Below are 14,470 nucleotides of genomic sequence, written 5' to 3' on the forward strand. Positions count from 1 at the left end.
ATCTAATACATACACAAAGCAGAGTGTTTGTGTGTATGTCTGGGATCTCCTCCCAAACCGCTGGTCGATTTCAACCAATTCTGACACAGAAACAGCAGGTCTCACGAGTACCATCAATATGAGATTTATAACGTCCTAGCTACAAAGGAGTGAAGATATTGGCAGAAACATGTTTTTTTCTCAGCCCCTGGCATATAGACTTCTTTGCATGACAAGCATTTTGTGTGGAAACAGTGTCGCCCTGCCAAATCAACCTGTAATGCTGAGCAGTATGTCAGGGGCAAGAATCGGTTTTCTGGAAACCCAATGTGTAGGTTGCCTTGCATGACAGGTGTGTTGCATTGGAGTAGTATCGCCCTGCTTTATCGACCTGCTTAGCATGACAGCCTGTACACCAATCCCCTGATGTGTAGGTTGACCTGCATGATAGGCGTGTTATGCAAGTAGTATCGGCTGTACATGCCACCGAGCATGGCAGGGGACAGGTTGAGATGAATGGAGGAAGGGGTGGACAGAGTGAGGGAGAGGAGGAAATGGACTGAGAGAAGGTAGGAGGGAGAGATTCGTGAGGCATGTGGAAGCTTGAGAGGGGTGATGGGCAGGTGAAAGAGGAAGAGGGGGAGGCAGAGATGTGAAGAGAGAGAAGGGGAGGTGAAGATGTGAAGAGAGAGAGAAGTAGAGGTGGACAGAGGGAGGGGGGAGAAAAACACAGGCAGAAGAGGAGGCAGAGGAAATGGGCAAAAGTAGGGAGGAGTAAATAGACAGATACAGATGAGAGGATGAGATGGACAGACGGAGGGAACGAGAGGTGGACACAGAGATGGGGAGGAGGAGGTATGTTCAGTACATGTGTCAAATGTATAAACAAGTGAAACTGCAGGGAAAAAACTAGTTATTACTGTATATATTATTACTGTTGTGTCAGGGACATAATATTACAATAACCATACATTAAGACAGAGGAAGACAAACCTATTTTACATAGAAGAGGTATCAAATATACAAACAAAACGCACAAAAGAGATCAACTACAAGAAAAATACATGTGAACAGGATCAAATATTCAAACAAAACATCTCAGATTGACTGTATAGTCCAAAATTATATATTTCATCAATTAAATGGTCTGTGCAGCTTTGTGTGACCAGAAGATATAAGGTATTGTGAAGTTTCTCACATTAGTAAAGTGCCTCTCTTTTTACATATCCACACTGCTTCAGTCATTTTTCATTGCATCACCACAGTACTGACACTGGCCAGTGTCTGTCACGTTGTACGGTGCATGTAGTAACCAGTGGGATTTTCGTTTTTAATCTCAGATTGAATTCCACGCCCATGCCTCTGGCAGAACCGTATTTAACAGGAGTCTGCAGACAAAGAAATAGACTCATTGCCTACAGTACGACTTTTCTCGATCTGAGCCCTTATGACTGATTTTCATGGGCAAGTAAGTGATGTTTGGTTTCACTTACCATCTTCTTCTTCTTCTTCTTCATTTATTTCGCTGTCTTCGTATGACGTTTGGGACTCCTGCGTCCATGTCTGTATATAGCATACTGACTAGAGACAGCCCCAGAATTCTTTTCTTACAGTACACACTATCACCACCTCCTAAATCCCTTAGGTAACGACTGACATATCGTATTCTGAGCTTGATCAATCCGTTGGATATGAGCAGAATTCCTTCACATTGGTACAACTCAGTCCAGAATAGTAATACCCAAGGAAAAATGTGTCCGACCAATTAATACATAAACGAAACATACACACTCTTACACTATTACAGCCATACTATAGTAGCCAGAACATCTGTCGACTACACTAAGATAGGAGAGAGAGGATCTGGAAGTGAGTCACTAGGCTATTGGTACATCACGACACGGATCTGGACCCATGCTAACTGCAGTGTACCCCATAAGCATTCGTAGTTTCGTTAGTCAATATTTACATGGCATACATTACGACAGAGGACGTATCACAGAAGTGCTCCAAAGTATTTGAGGGTCAGGATAGTACTCTGAAGATTCAATCGCCCTCTTCAAAACATTTGCAAACACTTTCAGTTCTTTGCTACTTGGATGGTTATATAATGTTATATTCCGCGAAGATTGCCTAATTACTACAACATTCGAATTACCGTTTTCGGCAATTTATTTCCGTCTTCAGTGTCTAATTACTACAACATTTGAATTACCGCTTTCGGCAATTTATTTCCATCTTCAGAAGTTGTAATTAATCCATAAAAAGTTTCGTCATGATATATATAAAATCAAGTTATATGAATTCTGACATAAAATGATTAATTTTCAGGTGGAGTAAAACTTTGTGTCTGGCCGGGACTTACATGGGGAACATTTGCCTCTCACGAGAAAATTCTCTACCAACTGTTTTCTGTGTGTTTGTGTCCACAGCCCTGCAGTATTTCAGAAATGACAAAAATTTTCTGCTTGTACTGTTATTAAATTTATTTGTTCATTAATTGCGATTTTAGCTGTAATGCCATATTCAAGTGACAGTTCACACTGAACTGCGTCAGTGCATCAAATCAAAAAAATGTTCAAATGTGTGTGAAATCTTATGGGACTTAACTGCTAAGGTCATCAGTCCCTAAGCTTACAGACTACTTAAATTATCCTAAGGACACACACACACATCCATGCCCGAGGGAGGACTCGAACCTCCGCCGGGACTAGCCGCACAGTCCATGACTGCAGCACCTTAGACCGCTCGGCAGTGCTTCAAATCGTTCCTTTTAAGAGGACTTTGTCCTTGCATCAGCCTTGTTACAGATTTCATATGCGTAATAAGACAGGAATCTTTGTTATCTATATGAATGACACAGTTCCTCATGTTCTTTCTTGTACTCCTGCCTCGTTAAGCATATGAAATTTGTGAACGTGGTTCACACAACGACAGTATACTCTTAAAAGGGAACGGTTATGAACTGACGAACTTCGTAGTGAGCTATCACTTGAGAATGACGTAATACGCCTAAATCATATTTTAATAATAGTTTAGGCAGAAAACGTTGCATTTCTAAAATACCATATAGAATTATTGCAGTTTGCCTAAATAGGCATACTTAACTGCCTGAGCATGTTTGTAATCCCGACTGATTTATTAAAACTTGTTAAAATTCAGCCAACAGTAAAATAACAAATCACCTCTCATCCATTCCAACTGGGAACCCATCTGCCCCACTAGGAGATCTCCTGGTATTTGGCTGAAAGAACTGCGCTCTACAATGGACTGGATCTGGAATGGGTCACTCCATCAGAGTGAGACGTATTAAAAAACAAATGTAAAATGTGTAGAGATATTGATAGAGCGATAATTTGCGGCATTTCCATCAGGTTACTGGAACGATGTCGTTATCAGTCACAGAGGATTTGTCACACGTAGTTTGGATTCACAAGCCATCTGCCAAAACAGTACTGATCATGAAATTAAACTCTCACACTGACCCCGCTTGTCTCTTTGGGTAATAGTATTCCTGATGCATCACAACTGGACTGATTCTTGTGTCAAATTATTAACAGTAAGCACTACCAGCCCCCTTCCCTCCCAGAGCCCATTTTTTGGAACCCGGAGAGATTGTAGCATGGAGATGTCGTTTCCTGTGCGAGTTGCCAGCAGTAAATCCGGAAAATGTAATATGGAGGAAGAAACATGGGTCAACATACGCCATGCACGTTCCGTCGCATGGACAGACGACACGCGCCATGGAGCTATAAGTGTGCCAACTGGTAAGGGAGGGCGACTAATTATAGTTCATGCTGGCTCTATGAACGAAGGACGACTAGTTATAGTTCATGCCGGCTCTACGAACGGTTTTGTGTTCGGTGCTACGATGATGTTTCAGTCGAAAACAAATGTCGACTACCACGAGGAGATGAATGTAGATACATTCAAAGGCTGGTTCGTTACTCGTTTACTTCCAAACGACAGTTTTGGTAGTGTTTTTGCAATGGACAATCCGCCGTACCATTCTGTACAATTAAATAAGGCACCAGCGGCTGCCGCAAGGAGAGACTAAATAGTCATAGGCTTTGAACAGAATATGCAGAAAGCGGAACTTCTGGAATTAGTGAAACGGTACAAGCCACAGAAGACGCATTATGTGATTGATACATTAGCAGAGAACCACGGCCACAAACTTATACGTCTTCTGATGAACCACTGCCATTACAACACAGTTGAGCTCATCTGGGCTCCAGTAAAAGCAGATATTGCGGAACGAAACAAAACCTTTACGTTGCGAGACACACAGAGTGGCTGGTAAATGAGGCTGTCACACGAATAACCCCCGAAAATTGGAAGAACGTCGTGAACCACGTGTGGAAAGAAACTACAAAGTCAAACATAGAAGAAGGTGTAAGGGAAGAATTTATTCATAATATTGTAATTTCTTTATCAGACGATGAGGACAGCGGTAGCGAAGATACCGAAGACTATGTGGTTGTGACGAGAGATGACCAATCAGATGACGATGATCTTGGGGTTTCCGTTCTCCTGCACGAAAAATAGAGGTAACGTCCTTATTCAATATTTTACATATAACATTTGTGCAATTTGCTCAACCTTGTAAATGTTGAAAATCTGATTGTATGTAATTTTTATTTTGGCTGGAACCATAGTCATGGTAATTTTTTAGTGATGTTACGCCGTTTGACGGTAATGATTTTTATGCTTAGCCATTACGGATATTTTAGAACCGTGACTGTATATTGAATGTAAATAAGTTATACACAACTGCAACCAGTCACTTTTTTTTAATAATAATGCTATACGATCCAGAGTTCGGCCACAGGCCATTTTCAAGTACAGTAACTTATTTATATGTCAAAAGACTGGCATGAAATACAGGAAAATCTGAACCGTATAACAATAAAATAAAAATTGTTGAGTCAAATGGCTGCAACATTATTAAAGAAAATATTTGTGTGTGTGGTTGTGTAGGGTGACAAACACTGGTAGCGCATGTGAAAAAATATTCCATCAAGGAGCACATCGGTCAGCAGAATGCTGCTCCTACAGGAATGCTGCAATGAATGTCGCGGCATTGTTAGGTTCTGAAGGAGGCGAGTGTTGCCGCGGCCCGAAGGGTGGGACGGGAAGGTTTTGTCAGCCCGCTTTCCCCACCGCTGGCTAGCTGCCCGTCCGTGTCGAATACTGGCAACTGAGCTGCCAGCTGTCAGAGCTCTTCTCTCGATGTCCGGAGTATAGTTTATAGCAATTACTTTTCGCAAAGCAGTTGCCCGCAACAACCATGACGCAGTAGCTAACATTTCCGACGCCGTGAAGCCACTTATGAAGCCGTTCACCCCCTTCCCCTATCCCCCTTTGACTTCAACTGTCTCCCTTCATTGTGGAGCGTTATTATATTTCTGGAGAGAAAAAAAAATTGTGATTAAGTTTCGCGGCCAGTATTTTTACACATGTTTTTTTCCATTTTTCAATAACAATACATTCGCATATCACATTACTCGTGTCGCACTGGTTTGAGTTCCAGAGATAGCTACTTTTGCTAATGTCCGGTATTTGACCATTTTTCCGCTGTTTGACATTTTTTAGTGTTTGAAAAAACGTCTTACTACTTCGCAGTTGGCATAACAGAACCACAGACTGACCTATACAATTTTCTCTCATTATGGTCTTTAACGTGCGTTTCGCTAATTTAGCCCTATTATACATACAGGATATTACATCATCACATTAAATACCACATCAGTGTAAACTATGGTAAAGTATCACAAACAGAAAAAGCAGAACTGCGTAAATCTACCCAATCTGAAGGCTGTATTTCCTAACCCTTACACGTCTTTTAAGCAATGAATCCACAACCTACAGTGCAGACGCACATTTACATTCGTCCTCCAGCAGGAATTAAAAATTAGCGAGTATGGAGGACATGGACGGGTCTGCGGATAGGTGGCACTAGGTGGGAATGTGAGTCGGCCGGCGAGCGTGCCGAGACAGCCCACGCATTTATGGTGAACACTGCGTCCGGGTGGCGCAGTGGTTGACACAGCTGCCTAGCAAGCAGGAAATCCTGAGTTCGAGCCCTGGTCCAGCACACGCTTTCATTCATCGCCACTGATTATGCATGAAGTCCCGATGCAGCTGATATCATATTTTCTGCCCCTTTCTACCTTCAGTTTACATAAGCTGCGGATTTTGCGTGGTGTCTGTTCTTTCAGACACCTCCTAAAGAACAGCCTCTATGCTTTCATGTAACTCATAGATGTACTTTTGTCGATCATAATTATTGTCTCATACCACTTGCATATTATATTATATTTTCATTTTGCATGCTTAAGGTGCGAAATCGTAGTTCTTGCCCTTTATCTTGTAATATAATGCGAAATCGTACTTATTGCCCTTTATCTTGTAATATAATAATGATGGAATCTTAAGAAATGGATTAAAATTTGTGCCACCACCGGAACTTGAACATGGGCCTCCTGCTTTCTACACAGGTGTGTTAACCACTACCCATAGCAGTGTGGCTACTGCAGCTGCATGGACTACCCTAGTCCAGTGCGTTCCCCAATACAAACTTCAATTCACACCATGAGTCACTTTTTATTTCCCTTCTCAAATCGTCAGTTAACCAAATTTACAAACATAACCCCCAAAAAAGGAATTTTACTGAGTTTATATCTTCGAGAGCACATGTGAAGCATTTTGCAAAACTTAATAAATGTGAAAACTGATGAAAATACAAAGAAAGTTCAGGACTACCACTGTATGGTATATGATGTATCTCAGCCATGGTTTGGTTCAAATGGCTGTGAGCACTGTGGGACTTAACTTCTGAGGTCATCAGTCCCCTAGAACTTAGAACTACTTAAACTTAACTAACCTAAGGACACCACACACATCCATGCCCGAGGCAGGATTCGAACCTGCAACCGTAGCGGCTTGGTTTCGTATCAGTCGCTGAGGATATATGTAAGGCTGTAAGATACATGAGTGCCATCCTCCGACCGATAGTGCAACCATATCGGCAGCATACTGGCGAGGCATTCGTCTTCATGGACGACAATTTGCGTCCCCAGTGTGCACATCTTGTGAATGACTTCCTTCAGGATAACGGCATCGCTCGACTAGAGTGGCCAGCATGTTCTCCAGATATGAACCCTATCGAAAGGGCTGTTTATGGACGACGTGACCCACCAACCACTCTGAAGGATATAGGCCGAATCGCCGTTGAGGAGGGGGCAATGTGGACCAACAGTACCTTGATGAAATTGTGAATAGTATGACAAGACAAATGCAAGAGGACGTGCTACTGGACCACAACCTCTGAAGGTCTCGACTCGCTGTATGGTGGTACAACATGCAATGTGTGGTTTTCATAGCCAATAAAAAGGGCGAAAATGATATTTATGTTGATCTCTATTCCAATTTTCTGTACCGGTTCCGGAAATCTTGGAACTGAGGTGATGCAAAACTTTTTTTGATGTATGTAAAACTCAAAGGGAAGTCCAGTGTTCTTGGGGTTTTGCAATGACTCTGAAGACGATGATAATGCTGTATACCAGCTACCACATGTCTTCTTTTATTTCTTCTTGTCCGTCAGCCGAGATTATAGGAGTATACATTATTCTTATTGGCATTACGTTCGCCATTGTTGATTCTCATAGGCGTACTTACTGATCTTGTCGATGGTGCAGATTTACAGTTTCATGTGCAGGTACGGGTTGTTATGCTTTCATTAGCAGACATCGTCTTAGTACCAACACTGGGTTGCCAAAGCGAATAATTTTCCGAAAGCTTGCGACCGGCTAACATTAAAAGCCTTATTTGCGTATGTATTGCACAGCTTTGATTTCTTGTATTTTCAAGACATTCTCTACTCCAAACTGGTGTTTTCTGGAGCAATTCACACACCTGATCAGAGCAGTACCTTATTTCCTTTACGGGCAGCTGAACCGCATGTGCTATATGTTTCTCCTTGGAGCAACACAGTGAGTTAGGTATGCATAGCACGAGATTCTGGTGGATGAAACATGCTGCAATGTACTCTGATACTTCTATTAAACTGAAGAAAACTAATAGCTGATATCTTCCCTACTTCATCATTAACTTTCTTTTTTGGGGGGGGGGGAGGGGGAGGATTGTTGCAGCTGTCGGATCGGTACCGCCCATTCTTACTACAGCTCTTTGGTGCTAAGGTTTATTGTGTGTCCGCATCTGAGTACCTCTTCGTTTTACTTTAGAGCAGTGTCTAGGGTGATAGTTACCCTACACGCAATCTGACTTTTAACAACTGTCTCGGCCAGGAACGTAGCGTTTCGTGATCTCTGTACTGACCTCAGAAATATTGTAAATCTGTGGGTCACTGCAACCGGAATTCGGCGCAGAGAGTTGATACTTCTCAAAAGTACTTTCCTCTAATTTAATGATAATAAAGATACTATTTATCCCAGGACGTGGCCTGTTTCTGTTATTTTACATAGTTTTGAAAGACCTGACAAGTGGACTGCCACACTAAGTCTCTTAGCTATTTGGTGGGAATACATCCCAACGAACCACCTCAACCGGGAGATGGGGTCCCATAAAACTTCCATGAGTAGCTAGCAAAAAGAACGCCTAATACCTTCTGGGCAAGTCGTATACGTCTGAGGAGTGTGAGGAATAACCCGCTACCGACTGTTTTGTCTCGACAATCGTCCATCCCTCCAGCGCGCAAGACAGCTTGAGGTTGCATTTTTTTCTTTGCGTATCTTGTTCAGATGATCACCATCGCGATCTTGACGGATAATCCAAACGTCCCGTTCCATGTTACACACAGATTCTACAGTGACAACAAACAGTGATCATGCCCGGGCCTAACGTCTATATAAGACTATCGGCGGTGATTCGACCCAAGCTTCAAACGTTTGATCCGCCAAACCCGAACTCAGATACCGAAGGCTAGTCTCCCTGAGGCACTAGCACACAGCACCTACCACGAGAAACGCTTACTTGTAACTAAGCACACAGCGAGCATTACCACTCTTGTTCTGAATATGTAGGGTTCAAGAAATCATGTTGTGTGTATTGGCGCCCCAGACCATTGGATTTGGCGTTTGTCGCTATGTCACGCAGCAGTGCACGTAACCAGACTGCAATCACACGATCGCCTGTTGCCTATATGCGACGATCACTACTGGAGATACTGAAGCGGGATTCGTCCAGAAAGACTAGTTTCGGCATTTCGCCTGTCATGCAGCCTGGAGCATCTGTCGAATATGGACAATGGAAGCTTACGAAATGGCATGTGCGCCAGGAGATGGCGTCTAACAGTCGACGGGGACGGCACCAGATCTACTGCAGTGCTTCAGCTCAGAAACGTTGGAGACGAAGTTGTCCAATCCGTCATGGGCATGTGAACAAGATTTTGGGCTCCCTAGGGTTAGGGCAACATCATGTGGCCCAATGCCGACTCACAGCTGCGTATGGGGCTTCTCTGACAAGACAGTATGTCCTTGTATGAACTGAAATGTCACAGTGTTTTCTTTCTGGAGACAGAAACTTCTGGCTCATTCTGACTCGCTCGTGTGTGAATTTGAGCCTATTGACTAACACTGGCAGTTGCTTTCACCTTTCTGTTTCCTTTTGCGGTTGGTCACTGATTAATGTTGGCGAAACACGATCTTTCTCGCCACATAACAGAGGGTTTTCATGGGCGTAAAAGTTAGCCCAACTCTCTAAAATTTTATATGCTTATTGCTCGTACGTAGTTCTATGCATTATATGAATTTGGTTGTATCCGTGATCTTTCTCGGTTTTACAGTTTTCATTAAAGATGGTCTACAGTTGCCTCTTCCTCAACACAGTGCACAAAGTGACCCGTCTTACTGTCGTACCACCGCCACGAGGAATTAGTTGTTAAGAGCTTCGTGCAAGGAATAGTGACTTCCGGTCAGTTTGCAGGGCGCAAACTTCTACATCTCTCAGTAGAAATTCGTATATAACTGGACCCGCTGCATTAACCCGGCTACAGGCAACATACAGTACAATCTTCTGCTTTTAACTGTACACATGGGTGGCCATGGCTTGAGTTTGTACCATTACAGTAACAAACAGCTGTAACTTGTAGTAGACGTCTCCCCTAGAGATTCTGAAGGGGTCAAAGATATTAGTAGCGCATGTTAGTTGCCTCCACCGGAAGTAACGAGCTCTTGGTTCAAATGGCTCTGAGCACTATGGGACTTAACATCTATGGTCATCAGTCCCCTAGAACTTAGAACTACTTAAACCTAACTAACCTAAGGACATCACACAACACCCAGCCATCACGAAGCAGAGAAAATCCCTGACCCCGCCGGGAATCGAACCCGGGCGTGGGAAGCGAGAACGCTACCGCACGACCACGAGATGCGGGCACGAGCTCTTGGTCTTTGTGAGTGTCATTGTATCGATACACCACACACTGCGAGGAATTTTCCCCTGTTAGTATAATAGAATAAATGTATTTCGTTAACAACGTCTGAATTTAGCTTATTAGAATGTCTTAGAATGCTAGGACGTGTGAAATTTTAATATATATTGAAACTTTGATGGGAACCACTTCCTGCATTGTAACCATGGCGCTAGCAAGGCGTGTGTGGATGAACACATGCTGCTAGTGAACTTTTCTTTAGGGGTGCAGTCACGATAGTAATACAATGAAGTCTTTTATTTTTTTCCACTAGCTTCATAGACTTTAAGAAAGAATGATGTTACCTGGTAACTGGTACCGAACATTGGATTATCTTTTAGGCAACATGAATTTGAGTCTCTGAATCATGTCATTTATTATTTGCGTGGATATTTGACAGCTATCGAGTGCCAGACAGCGTCGCAGGTTGTAGAAGCGTTTAGACTTCCAGCTCCGTAAGTGACGTATTGGCAAGTGTGTAGTACCAGTCGGCAGAGATCGCTGCCAGGTAGCAGCGTCACTTGTTGCGGCGGTGGAGCTCCGGCTGCGGTCGATAGGCCGGCAACTTTGCCTGTGCCCGCTGTGTTTGCTTATAATCCCCGTGAATTACGACGGCAAACACGAGCCGCGCGGCTCCCTCGCAAACACGGCGCGGCCACGCAGCCACGCTGCGCTGTCCGCCGGCTGCCTCGCAACGCCGCCAGCCCCCTCATCTGGATTGATCAAAGTGCTTCGCCAGCAGCGATCCTACCAAATCCACCGCCTTCCTTTCCTCGACGTTTCCGCGTACAAAATACTCCTCCAAAATACGCCAAAAGGGAAAAATACTTTTTTAAATCATACGGATTCAAAATTACAAGATATCTAAGAAAGCCAAACAGAAAGTTGAAAAGAAAATTAATGGAAGGATTAACCCGAATTACCAATGCTAACAGCAACTACTCTGGGCGCATACTTCGTGATGTTGAGCATGCTGTCTGTTGGAATAAAAACGGAAGGCTGGAGATGTATAGCTTGGTAACGTTTAGTCCAAATGTAGTATTAATTCATTTAGCATATTACAGAAGACAGTATCACTAACAAAAAAAAATAATCAAATCATGATTAATATCGAGAATGTCAGATTGAAAACAGTAATATCCTTTCTTCTAAGAGAAATCTTGCTGATTCACTGCTTCACCAGTTGTATCACGAGCCGACTTTATCGTGTTCCACTATCAGGAGTAACATTTACCGTTTCTGTTATATTTTGGGACTTAAATCGTATGTAAAGTTCATTCATATTAGTTGTTTAGTAACTTTGAAACAAAATATTCTGTTAACCTACGACTCGTCTATGACAGCGTCTTATGTTGGTAAAGGAGCCAAACGTGAAACTCGTTCTTGACGCTGACGTGTCTCTGGCGCGTTTTCATCGTTTTCAGGATGTGAAATGACCTTTCCGCGGAAACAGCGAGATATGGTATGACTACAGTTACTTTTGCCATCGTGTAAACTTAGGCTGGGGCTGCATCTACACTACTGGCCATTAAAATTGCTACACCACGAAGATGACGTGCTACAGACGCGGAATTTAACCGACAGGAAGAAGATGCTGTGATATGCAAATGATCAGCTTTTCAGAGCATTCACACAAGGTTGGCGCCGGTGGCGACACCTACAACGTGCTGACATGAGGAAAGTTTCCAACCGATTTCTTATACACAAGCAGGAGTTGACCGGCGTTGCCCGGTGAAACGTTGTTGTGATGCCTCGTGTAAGGAGGAGAAATGCGTACCATCACGTTTCCGACTTTGATAAAGGTCGAATTGTAGCCTATCTCGATTGCAGTTTATCGTATCGTGACATTGCTGCTCGCGTTGGTCGAGATCCAATGACTGTTAGCAGAATATGGAATCGGTGGGTTCAGGAGGGTAATACGGAACGCCGTGCTGGATCCCAACGGCCGCGTATCACTAGCAGTCGAGATGACAGGCATCATATCCGCATGGCTGTAACGGATCGTGCAGCCACGTCTCGATCCCTGAGTCAACAGATGCGGACGTTTGCAAGACAACAACCATCTGCACGAACAGTTCGACGAAGTTTGCAGCAGCGTGGACTATCAGCTCGGAGACCATGGCTGCGGTTACAATTGGCGCTGCATCACAGACAGGAGCGCCTGCGAAGGTGTACTCAACGACGAACCTGGGTGCACGAATGGCAAAACGTCATTTTTTCGGATGAATCCAGGTTCTTTTTACAGCATCATGATGGTCGCATCCGTGTTTGGCGACATCGCGGTGAACGCACATTGGAAACGTATTCGTCATCGCCATACTGGCATATCACGCGGTGTGATGGTATGGGGTGCCATTGGTTACACGTCTCGGTCACCTCTTGTTCGCACTGACGGCACTTTGAACAGTGGACGTTACGTTTCAGATATGTTACGACCCGTGGCTCTATCCTTTATACGATCCCTGCGAAACCCTACATTTCAGCAGGACAATGCACGACCGCACGTTGCAGGTCCTGTACGGATCTTTCTGGATACAGAAAATGTTTGACTGCTAACCTGGCCAGCACATTCTCCAGATCTCTCACTAATTGAAAAAGTCTGGTCAATGGTGGCGGAGCAACTGGCCAGTCACTACTCTTGATGAACTGTGGTATCGTGTTGAAGCTGCATGGGCAGCTGTACCTGTACACGCCATCCAAGCTATGTTTGACTCAATGCCCTGGCATATCAAGGCCGTTATTACGGGCAGAGGTGGTTGTTCGGGGTACTGATTTCTCAGGATCTATGCATCCAAATTGCGTGAAAATGTAATCATATGTCAGTTCTAGTATAATATATTTGTCCACTGAATAACCGTTTATTATCTGCATTTCTTCTTGGTGTAGCAATTTTAATTGCTAGTAATGTATACATCTCCTGATAGTGAAAACACTAAACATAGGACCAATTCTTCGAATGAGAGGAGCAGAAATATTTTGTTAATTTCCGTCAACTTTTCAAGCCCAGAGGCATTAGAACTTCCCGAGGGCGTTATAGGAGACGCACCCGCAACGCGAAGGAGGATTAGAGATTAACGTCACGCTGATAACGAGTTCTTTGGAGACGGAGCACAAGCTCGAGTTAGAGAACGATAAGAAAGGAAATAGGCAATCCTGTTTCAAAGGAACTGTGGTGTCACAGCCAGACACCACACTTGCTAGGTGGTAGCCTTTAAATCGGCCGCGGTCCGTTAGTATACGTCGGACCCGCGTGTCGCCACTATCAGTGATTGCAGACCGAGCGCCGCCACACGGCAGGTCTAGAGAGACTTCCTAGCACTCGCCCCAGTTGTACAGCCGACTTTGCTAGCGATGGTTCACTGACAAATTACGCTCTCATTTGCCGAGAGGATAGTTAGCATAGCCTTCAGCTACGTCATTTGCTACGACCTAGCAAGGCGCCATTATCATTTGCTATTTATCTTGTGATGCATGTACCGTCAGACCGATGTTCACCAATTATGGATTAAAGTTAAGTATTCCAGAAGCTACGTACCTATTTTGCTAGTCTCTATTCCTTTAACTGTTCCAGACCTCACGCCAGCCTGCGTGAGCTTATACGCGTGCCTTTCGGCTTCCTCTCATAGTGGCTTGGCTGTCTTGCCAAGTCACAACAGTATCGCGCCGAGGATTGGCGACGAGCCAATTCGCGTTTGTACCAATACAGACTGATATACTTGAGTAATGGCTTCGCCACAATCTCCAGATGTACTGTCCGAATTTTATCGCTTGCAGAATCAGCAGACGTAGGCCTTACTGGATGCCCTTGGACAACTCGTCCAGGGTCAACGTGCAATGCAAAACGATGCGGCGGCCGCCGCTCCACCGCTACCGCAGCCACAAAACGCAGTTGCACCACCTTTTCGTCCTTTTGATGCGGCAGTGGAAAGCTGGACGGAGTGGTCACGCCAATTTGGATTCCATCTCGCCGCCTACAGAATTCATGGTAATGAGCGGCAGCGTTTTCTGCTTTCTTGCATCAGAGTGACCACGTACCGTGTGATAGTGATATTATTTCCC

This window comes from Schistocerca piceifrons, chromosome 1, assembly GCF_021461385.2.
Source record: "Schistocerca piceifrons isolate TAMUIC-IGC-003096 chromosome 1, iqSchPice1.1, whole genome shotgun sequence".
Taxonomy (NCBI): Eukaryota; Metazoa; Arthropoda; class Insecta; order Orthoptera; family Acrididae; genus Schistocerca; species Schistocerca piceifrons.